The sequence below is a fragment of the Sinocyclocheilus grahami genome, unplaced genomic scaffold, assembly GCF_001515645.1.
Source record: "Sinocyclocheilus grahami isolate Dianchi unplaced genomic scaffold, SAMN03320097.WGS_v1.1 scaffold167.1, whole genome shotgun sequence".
Lineage (NCBI taxonomy): Eukaryota > Metazoa > Chordata > Actinopteri > Cypriniformes > Cyprinidae > Sinocyclocheilus > Sinocyclocheilus grahami.
In genome coordinates this window covers 927,002-938,390 of record NW_015505346.1, presented here as the reverse complement: position 1 = coordinate 938,390, position 11,389 = coordinate 927,002, and positions in this window count along the sequence as shown.

The window sequence follows — 11,389 nt, the reverse complement described above, 5'->3', positions numbered from 1 at the left end:
ACACACACACTCTCTCTCTCTCTCTCTCTTGATGTGCAGTAGGCAAAGACAAAGCCAAGCCACCCTTTGATCAATTCGATTTTCCTATTTTACAATATCACAATCATACATTTTACTTGTTGTAATAATTATACTCATCAATTCTTTATCATCACTAATTTCAGCATTGCCTTTCACCATTAAAACATTGATTATCATTTCATCCACCCCCCGGTAACCCCTACAGCAAGACAAACAGCTCATTAATATTTAAAGGCTTTTCAAAAGCGATTACTTAGCCAAGGGGATTTCCAAGTTAAACTGGTTAGATAATGGGATCAGAGACTCATCTATATTCACACAGAACAGCTCTAATACCAGCACACTGTTGCCAGATTCACAAGATCATTTTCACAGATCTGCGCCTCTTCAATGGATCAGTTCAGGGGTAGGCAAGTTTGGTCCTAGAGAGCCGCAGTCCTGCAGAGTTCAGCTCCAACCCTAATCAAACACACCTGAACAAGCTAATCAATATCTTCAGGATTACTAAGGCTATAGGCAGGTGAGTTTTTTTTTCAGGGTTGGAGCTGAACTCTGCAGGACTGCAGCTCTCTAGGACCGAACTTGCCTACCCCTGGATCAGTTAATACACAAGTTGCTTCTTCAGAATCACCATCTCGATCATATAATGGCAATCAGGTTCATCTCAGGCCTGCATTGACGCCTACAGAATCTGTAAAGCACTAGTGGGAGATGAGGAAATAGTTTGGGGAATGGGGTAAGCTGTGCCGCTGCTAGATCTAAAATATTTTCCTTGTGTATTCATGTACAGTACTTAAAAAGCATACATCATCTACAAATGCCTGTGGTCGAGAGATGCACACAAGAACAGTGATGCATATTTGTAATTTAGAACATCTGTAATGAATCAAAACTGAAAAAAGGTATATGAATTTTTAAGATTTTTATGTTCCTAAATATAAAAAAACAGAGAGTTATATTCAGCATATGAAACATTTTCCTGGCTAGTTTTATGGATACCTTTAATAAAAAATGTGAATGCTGTGTGGCAAAATGAGACATTGGAATGGGGTGCATTATTAAAATGTCTTTTTTTTTGTATAAAAACATGTTCATACGTGTATTTGAATTTCAACTTAACATTAAACCCTTGACATAGCTTACCACTAACAATGTGGTGCATTACCGCTTTCAGCATTTTTCTTGGCTCCCCCGTCTGTTAGGACAGAATACATTCCCTTTTACATTAATATTATTTTTTGTTATTTTAACAAAACAGGCAACAGCCATGCAGTGCCCTATGTGAGCTGCATTGGTAACACTTTAGAATAATGGTCCGTTGTTAACAAGTTACTATGCAGGAAGTAATAGGTAGTACTACATTAGGAGCAAGATTAACTGAGCAGTAGGCCTAAGTATTAGCAAATTTAGGACAAAGGTCATTCCTTATTAGATATTTGATAATTACTAAAAAAAAATATCCTCATTGAGAACTACTTGCGAACTTTGACCAATTAATAAAGAATAACCAATTAATTACTAATCACAACAGTAACATCTTAAAAGTGAACAATTGGGCTCTTTGTGGAAACTAATTTATGAATATGATATCCCCCAAATAAGTCGGCTATAGGTTGAAATTGTGACTACTACTCTTAGAAAAGGACGGATGTTCTCTGTTTATTTCAAACAAAAACATAGAATAATAATAAAAATAATTCATTTAAAAATGTTAATAATTAGGAAGTGATTGAATAAATTCACAATTATGAGCTCTAGTTTGTGTCAGTTCAGTATGTCTCCGATTCCAAAGTGACAGTAGGCTGGGGAGGAATTTTCTTGAATTTAAATGATGTTCTCTTGACAAAAACAATTCACATCCTTAATCATGTCATCGACTGCATTTATATTGTGTTAAGCACAAAACCGCATATTCTTGGAGTGGGATACATATTGAACATATTGACACGAAACAGTGCTCATAATTGTGAACGAATTAAATCATGAGCTTGTCAGCATCACTTCCTAATTATTAACATTTTTAAGTGAATTATCATTTTTATTATTATTCTATGTTTAAGTTTGAAATAAACAGAGAACATCCATCCTTTGGTAAAAGTAGTAGTCACAATTTTAAAAATGCAGCCAACTTATTTGGGGGATATCAAATTCATAAATTAATTTCCACAAGGAACCCAGTTGTTCACTTTTAAGACGTTACTGTTGTGATTAGCAATTAATTGGTTATTCTTTATTAACTGGTCATAGTTCACAAGTAGTTCTCAATGAGGATATTTTTATTTAATAATTATCAAATATCTAATAAGGAACTACCTTTGTCCTAAATTTGCTACTACTTACTGCTTAGTTAATCTTGCTTCTCGATTAGTTAATAGTATTAAGTTAAGTGTTAATGTAGTACTACCTATTACTTCCTGCATAGTTACTTGTTAACAACGGACCATTATTCTAAAGTGCTACTGCTGCATTTAGCATCAATGAAGACTAAGTCAAACAGTCAAACAGTCAAACACTGGGGAAGAAGTTGGCTGTTTTCTTCTCATGGGCTCCATATTAATGAGACGACGGCACACCAATGCCAATTACAATGAGGCTCAGACAGATGCTTTTCACCCCAATAGGACTCCACACATCAGTGATCGTCATTGCCATGAAAGTGGCACTGCATAAATAAACAGTACATATATTACAAAGCCTCTCAAACGACATGCAAAAAAAAAAAAAGATATATATATATAATAATTATTTTTTTTGCATGTCGTTTGAGAGGCTATATACAGTATATATATATAGGAGGATTACATTCCTGTGAATTAAGTATTAATTCCTTTGTGTTGGTAAATCATGCATGTTGTACTAATCTGTCCCCTCATTTTGATTTAATTCAAATGAGGGCACGAATTAGTACAATGTGACCAAGATTCACTAAAACAACAGAACAAATTAACGATGAGAGAAAGTCGTGAGAACAAATTCTTAATTGGTGGACACAATTAAATTAAAATCATGGGCTCCATATTAATGAGACGACGGCACACCAATGCCAATTACAATGAGGCTCAGACAGATGCTTTTCACCCCAATAGGACTCCACACATCAGTGATCGTCATTGCCATGAAAGTGGCACTGCATAAATAAACAGTACATATATTACAAAGCCTCTCAAACGACATGCAAAAAAAAAAAAAGATATATATATATATAATAATTATTTTTTTTGCATGTCGTTTGAGAGGCTATATACAGTATATATATAGGAGGATTACATTCCTGTGAATTAAGTATTAATTCCCTTGTGTTGGTAAATCATGCATGTTGTACTAATCTGTCCCCTCATTTTGATTTAATTCAAATGAGGGCACGAATTAGTACAATGTGACCAAGATTCACTAAAACAACAGAACAAATTAACGATGAGAGAAAGTCGTGAGAACAAATTCTTAATTGGTGGACACAATTAAATTAAAATAATTTTACAGTAAAAAATATGGTAACAACATTTTAGGTTTGACAGTTTTAACTTAAATTTACATTTAAATACCGTAATTTCATTAACTGATATAATGTTAATATACCAACCTATTGAAGTACTGAAATCTGTTTTGTACCTTTGTAATACACTGATAACCAAAAGCAGGTGGTGATGAGAAGGTCACATGATGTACCAAATCCCATCACAAGCAGCTTTTAAATATTAACATATATAGAAGGTGCACAGTGTCATTCACACAAACACTAAACACTATCATGGTAACACACATGAAATTGAAATAATGCAATAAACATTAATTTAACAACATTAGACGTAACATACAACCCTAATGTTGAAAAGAGAAAACATACTTATTTCAGCAACAAAAAAAACATAACATTTGAAATGTAACGCAGGGAAATCTGGGAATGTCAATTTATGGTTGTTCATTGTAAATTATACATTATTTTTTCACTTCCAAAAACGGTATACTACCATAAAATTATGGACCAATACATGTAATGTCCAATACAGTTTTTCACCGTATATAGTAGGGGAACTTACCGTTAATTATTTAACAGGTTTTTACTGTAGCATTTTTACAGTCTTTTACCATTAAATTCACTGTCATTTTTTACAGTGTTTTTTGTCCATATGTCATATGTGGGGCTCCGGAATATATAATAAATAAAAAATTTGGCATCAGAACGATTTTTATTTCGATACTTTATTTTACAAGAATGCATTAAATTGATCAGTAGGGAAATTAAATACATTCATAATGTTACATATAATCTTATAATTGAAATAAATAAATAAATAAATAAATAAATATATAATTATACTATTTGAAATAAATGCTGTTCTTGTGAGCTTCCTATTCTTCAAAAAAATCAAAAAAAAAAAAATCATGGTTTCCTCAAAAATATTAAGCAGCACTACTGTTTTCCACATTGAAATAAATTTATTTTGAGCATCAAATCAGCATATTAGAATGATTTCTGAAGGATGATGTGACGGTGAAGACTGGAGTAATGACTGCCAACAACACAGGAATACATAGAAAATAGATAAGTCATTGAAATTGCAATAATATTTCGCAACATTATTGTTTTACTAACTTTTATATGAAATAAATGCGGTCCTTGTGCACACATACAGCAAATTAAGAAAACAGCCTTGTGGCAAGAACGTTTCTTACTCATCCTAACACTGATCACATTTTACACAACCCTTTCATATGAGCTCTTTTGATTTGTAACAATAGAAACTCATTTATTGTGTTGGACCGAGCTGAAAAGCCAGCAGCACATAGCAAGCAGGGGTCACAACTGCTTTTAAAGGGAACTGTGAGTGTGTCCAGCTCTAAACACTGCATGATGAAGTCAAAGCGAGAGCACTAATGCATCAGCAATCAGCCTAGAGGGGCTTGGCACATCATGACTAAAGGTTACAAAACACACCCGGTCTGTGCTATAAACCCTATAACCTTTCAAAATAACACAACAGAGAGCGGTGACAGGCGAGCAGCTTCAAATCGGCTCTAATTCACAAATTTGTATTGCATTATAATATGCTCTACTCTCAACTCTCGCTTGCCTACAAATGATGGTTTCCGGGGTGAATGGGCTCTGGTACATTAACAGTTAGAGTGAAAGCAATCATGTCGCTCTGGACATACTATTCAGTTGCCGTCTAAAGCTATATGTATATTTGAAAAGAATTCATCAACCACCAATATGGACTTTTTGTAAAGCTCAAAAACGTAGGACTTCGGGTAGACTGGCACGTAAACGGTTGGAAAATTACAGTGTTTATGAAGGACTGAGGGGCATTGCTAAGCCACTCTATAAATGACCTTGCATGCATATTATGCAACATATATGGAGCTTGTAGTCCAACATTTTTTCCTATCTCGCCAAAGCATCAAGTAATCTTCTGTGGAAATGCATAAAAAAACCACCAACAACACTGCACAGCTAAAACATGTATGGCTTGATGTAGCCTTGAAAATCATTCAAATAATCAGCCATTTTCATCTTTCATCTCACAGCGCCTCAAGCCGCATACTCATAATCTCAATATGGAGACATGCAGGCCTTTTAATCCTAAAATCAGACATGTATTCAAAATGCCTGGCCACCATGTGATGACTCATTAGTTGTCCATTAGGCCTACCTACCTGACATCAAAGCTGCCACTTTATTGGAGGAGCTGAAATCAAGGACCTGAATAAGCCGAGCGTCCCTTAGTGCATCGGCTATATTCATCTTATTCTGAGCAGACCAGCTTTGTTGTCCCGTAGTGACCTGAATAGGTAATGAGGTTCTCAGACTAAGGCCCACGAGCTCTGCAAAGGATGTGGGCCTAATTTGTCATATGCAAGCCACTCACAGAAGCACAAGCCTCCCCTTTTTCATGCAAACACATACAAACACATGCCGACGTCTTCTTACACCCTATCGCCATGAGAAGCAAATAGAAACGAACAGCTTTACAGACGGCTTACGAAAGATTGACTTGTGAATAAAAAGCTTTTTTCCTGGGGAAGAGACACACAGGGTAAATTAAAAGAGAAGTTGAAAGGTCCCTGGTTTGACAGCTGAGATTGGGTTCAGACCAAGGACTTGCCCAGTTTGGTAGTGGTGTCAGGCAGGCGCCAATAGGAGCCAGGGGATCGGAGAATCATTTCTTGCTGGCTGGTATTCAGGCTGCATCAGCGCTGGGTACTCTGATGCATGGACCAATAATAACAGCTTTACAGACGGCTTACGAAAGATTGACTTGTGAATAAAAAGCTTTTTTCCTGGGGAAGAGACACACAGGGTAAATTAAAAGAGAAGTTGAAAGGTCCCTGGTCTGACAGCTGAGATTGGGTTCAGACCAAGGACTTGCCCAGTTTGGTAGTGGTGTCAGGCAGGCGCCAATAGGAGCCAGGGGATCGGAGAATCATTTCTTGCTGGCTGGTATTCAGGCTGCATCAGCGCTGGGTACTCTGATGCATGGACCAATAAGATGAAACTGTGACCTGAATTAATTGGCCCTAAGAGCCGATCGCCGAGGTTACTGCAGGAAATCAAATAGAGGAATGCCAAAGGAAGTGCTTTGTTCAGAACACATTTCCACAGGTCACTCTTGATGCCATAGTGATATTAATGACGGCGTTCTGAAGCAGCATGTGAAATTTTTATATTTCTTTCACATCAAAAAGCACAGCCAATGCCATTATGGGGCCAATTATTCAAAAATCTGCTCTAGGATGTCTCAACAGTATCCACCACTACTGAATAATGTATTTCAAATAGTTCATCTTGTCTTTCTGCTTTGATCTTTGCATTACTTTTTTATATTGACAGTGCTAAATGATAATAACAAAGGTTTAAACGAATGGTTCACCCAAAAAGTCTGTCATCATTTACTTACCCCGAGTGGTTCCAACCCTGTATTTTTCCCCTTTCTTCTGTGAAACACAAAAGGTATGACTTTTTGAGTTTTATTGGCACAAAATTTAGGATAAAGTCACAAGAATAATTTCATAATAGCCATTTTACAAGAATAAAGTCATGATGTTTTGACAATAAAACTGTAACATTAAAAATGTGATTTAAAGTAGTAAAATTAAGAATAAAGTAAAAAAAACAACAACAACATTAAAAGCAATAAAGTAAACATTTCAAGACTAAAATTATAACAACACATTAATTGAAATAATAATGTGAAGGATGACTTCAAAATTATGAGCATCAAGTTGTAACATTAAGTTGTTTTAATGTTTTAAGGCTAATCTCATTATGCTTCTTATGAGAATAAAGTCAAAGGTTTCACAATATAATTATAACGTTACATGATTAAGTAATATTTAGAATTTAAAAAAAGAATAAAGTAAAAGTGATTATTTAATTTAATATATAATGTCAAATGCTGTAACATCACAAGAATATGTGAATGAGAATAAGCCTCTCATGAGAATAAAGTCAATATTATGAGAATTAAGTCTTAGTATTATGAGATTAAAGTCATCACATATCACATCAACAGCAGTTCTTTGTTACTGTTTTCAATAGGGGACAATATGCTTGAAATGCAAAAGTATTGTCTTTCACCTTGTATTACAATGTCATTGTTTTAGAAATAGCCATGTTTTTCCATTTAAAGCATCTTAAAAGAATGCCCATTTGATGTTACTTGCTTACAACTCTATTCTCATAATACCTCAACACACAATGTCTTAATGTTATAACTTTATTAATGTAAAAAACTTATTATGAGCAATAATATACCTTTAACAATATGACTTTATTCTTGAAATCTTACTTTTTTATTGAACATGACACAAAATTTATTTCGGCTCCCAGGAAAAATGTCAGAGGTTCTGTTCTCCCTACAACAAAATAAGATGGTTATTTATACTCTTAAACTGCTATAAAGACAAAGAAAAAAAACTTTTCATAATATAGTCTCAAACTCATTCCAAGTCTTCAGAATTAGCTTTGTGTAAGAAACAAAACTCTAAAATTTCATATGTGGTAATTCATGGGCAAACTATTCCTTTGTTTTAAAGCATTCAGTTTCAGCCCACTAATATGGTATCAAGTTTGTAGATGGATGAGAAACCTATCGTCTGTCTTCAATAGTTTAGCACAAACTGAATGCATATGATATGCATATATTATGGTTCCTCTTCAGGAACTCGAGCTGCATCGGAGGACACTTTGGGAACACCCTTCAGCGTGACCGGCTCTGAACCATGTGTGTAATCAGTCCAATGGATGGGCGAGATGCCACGGGCGGGGTGACGTAGCGACCAGGAAGCTTAAAAGCACGTGTGGTGAAATCGGCATCAGCTTTCTGTCATTCAGCAAGCACTCTGTGTGTGTGTCAGTCTGATATTCGTTTGTGAGTCTTTTTTACTGTTGTTTGTCAAAAAATGTCAAAAGCACAAGACAAAACAAAGCATTTAAGCAAGGGCGAGGGCAGGCAGCGTTTCAGGCTGTGTGTTCCTCCCTGCCCCCGTTATATTACGGGTGGGGATACACACAGTTTGTGCGTTGATGCATATGATATGCATATATTATGGTTCCTCTTCAGGAACTCGAGCTGCATCGGAGGACACTTTGGGAACACCCTTCAGCGTGACCGGCTCTGAACCATGTGTGTAATCAGTCCAATGGATGGGCGAGATGCCACGGGCGGGGTGACGTAGCGACCAGGAAGCTTAAAAGCACGTGTGGTGAAATCGGCATCAGCTTTCTGTCATTCAGCAAGCACTCTGTGTGTGTGTCAGTCTGATATTCGTTTGTGAGTCTTTTTTACTGTTGTTTGTCAAAAAATGTCAAAAGCACAAGACAAAACAAAGCATTTAAGCAAGGGCGAGGGCAGGCAGCGTTTCAGGCTGTGTGTTCCTCCCTCCCTGCGTTACATTATGGGTGGGGATACACAGTTTTTGTGTTGTCTGCCTGGGAGCGGAGCATGCTGAGTCGAGAGAGAGCTGACTGCCCGCAATGCGAGTGTCTCTCGATGCATGTTCTCCACTCCAGGAAGGGTCTCTTTGCGGAGGGAGCCTTCTCTAGCGTTCCCCGTGGCACTGGTCCCGCTTCCGCCAAGGCGGACTGGCGATTACACCTGTGGGGTTCGCAGATGGATCTGGTGGAGGGAATGGAGACGGGCGAGTCCCTAACTTCTTCCTCCCTCACCAGATCCAGCGCTGGATGAGGGTGAGCAGGTAAAATCTGAGGATATTACCGAGCTCAGGAGGACCACTGACATGTCTCTCCGCGCCACTAAGGAGACCAGTGCCATCGGCAGGTCTCTGGCAGCGGCGGAGAGGCATTTGTGGCTGACCCCATCAGATATGAAAGAGAAAGACAGGGTCTGCCTCATGGATGCCCCGCTTGCGCCTTCTGGCCTGTTCGGCGACGCCATCAATTACGTTGTCAATAGGTACCAGGAGGCTCGTAAACAGGCGGCGGTGTTCCAGCTGTTCCTCCCTCACCACTCTCTAGCTCTGGGGGCTGCTGGGCAGGGAGCAGTCCCCTCCGAGTACCAGCTCCTCATACAGGGAGGCACAAAAACACTCGCTCTGGGTCGGGGGCCTCGAAGTCCTGATGCCACTGGCCCAGGACTTATGAGGGCAGGCCCTTCTGGGGTGGAGCGGGTTACACCGCATTACACGGTGTCCGTCTCGCCTCAGTGCCATCAGGAGATCGGTCTGCTAACCCTGCTGGAGTTACAGGACGCAGCGGTCTGCCGCGAGCACCACTCTCAGTCACCGCCCGGAAACGTAGCGGTGCTAAGAGGTTCGCCACCTCCGCGGAGGTCTCTAGAGCAGTTGGTTCGGCCGTCTCCTGCCGGTCCGCCGTTACAGGGCACTGAGTTAGCTACTCTCATTACACCAGAGGTCAGTCGCCAGAGACTGATTCCCTTAGTAGACTTTTTGGCAGCGAAACTACTGCCAAATGTGTCTCAGCAGGTCCTGCACACTGTAGAGAGAGGCTACAGAATCCAGTTTGATTCTCCACCACCTCGTTTCAACGGGATTACTCCCACGCTGGTGGGCCCCGAGCAGGCTCTGGTCATGGAACAGGAAGTAGACACTCTCTTGAGGAAGGAGGCTATCGAGGTGGTCCCTCCTCACGAAAGAGAGTCCAGGTTCTACAGCCGGTACTTCATAGTTCCAAAGAAGGATGGAGGGTTGCGTCCCATTTTAGATCTACTTCAGTTGAACCACTCAGTCATGCAACTGAAGTTCAGGATGCTCACACTCAAACAGGTAGTGTCTCAGATCAGATCCGGAGGACTGGTTTGTCACGATCGATCTAAAAGACGCATACTTCCATGCATCCATCCTTCCCACTCACAGGAAGTTACTGAGGTTTGCTTTTGGGGGCAAAGCATACCAATATTGGGTTATTCTCTTTGGGTTCTTCACACTCTCACGAAGTGTGTGGATGCAGCTCTGGCTCCGTTGCGACTTCGGGGCATCTGCATACTGAACTATATCGATGATTGGTTGATTTTAGCTCAATCAGAGCAGACGGTGGTTCGATATCGAGATGTCATTCTCTCCCACATGAGAGAGAGCTGCGGTTAAGACTGAACGCCAAGAAAAGTGTGCTTTCTCCATTACAGAGAACCACTTATCTAGGTGTGGTGTGGGATTCGTCCACGATGCAGGCACTTATGTCCCCTGCTCGGATCGAGTCAATCCTCACCACAGTCGCGATAGTCAGAGAAGGCGGGTCACTCACTGTCAAGCAGTTTCAGAGACTGTTGGGTCTGATGGCAGCTGCGTCCAACGTGATACCTCTTGGCCTGCTGTACATGAGACCTCTACAGTGGTGGCTCAAGACCAAGGGGTTCTCCCCGAGGGGAAAGACACTTTGCATGATCAAGGTCACGCGCGATGCCTACATGTCGCTGCGTAATGCTAGCGACTGACGTGTCCCCCACCGGTTGGGGTGCGGTCATGAGTAGCCACCCTGCCCGCGGTCTGTGGAGCGGTCACCATCTGACATGGCATATAAACTGCCTGGAGATGCTGGCCATGCTTCAAGCACTAAGACACTTTCTCCCAGACCTAAGAGGTCACCATGCGTTGCTGCGCACCGACAACACAGCGGTGGGCTCTTACATCAACCACCAGGGAGGTCTGCGTTCGTGCCCCTTGTACAAGCTGGTGCACCAGATCCTTGTGTTGTCCCAGGGCAAACTCCTCTCGCTGAGAGCAGTTCACATTCCTGGGCATCTCAATATGGGAGCAGACATCCTGTCGAGGCAGGGGCCGAGGCCCGGGGAATGAAGGCTTCACCCCGAGGTGGTGAAGCAGATATGGAGAGTTTTTGGCCAGGCTCAGGTGGACCTGTTTGCGACTCAAGAGACATCGCACTGTCCCCTCT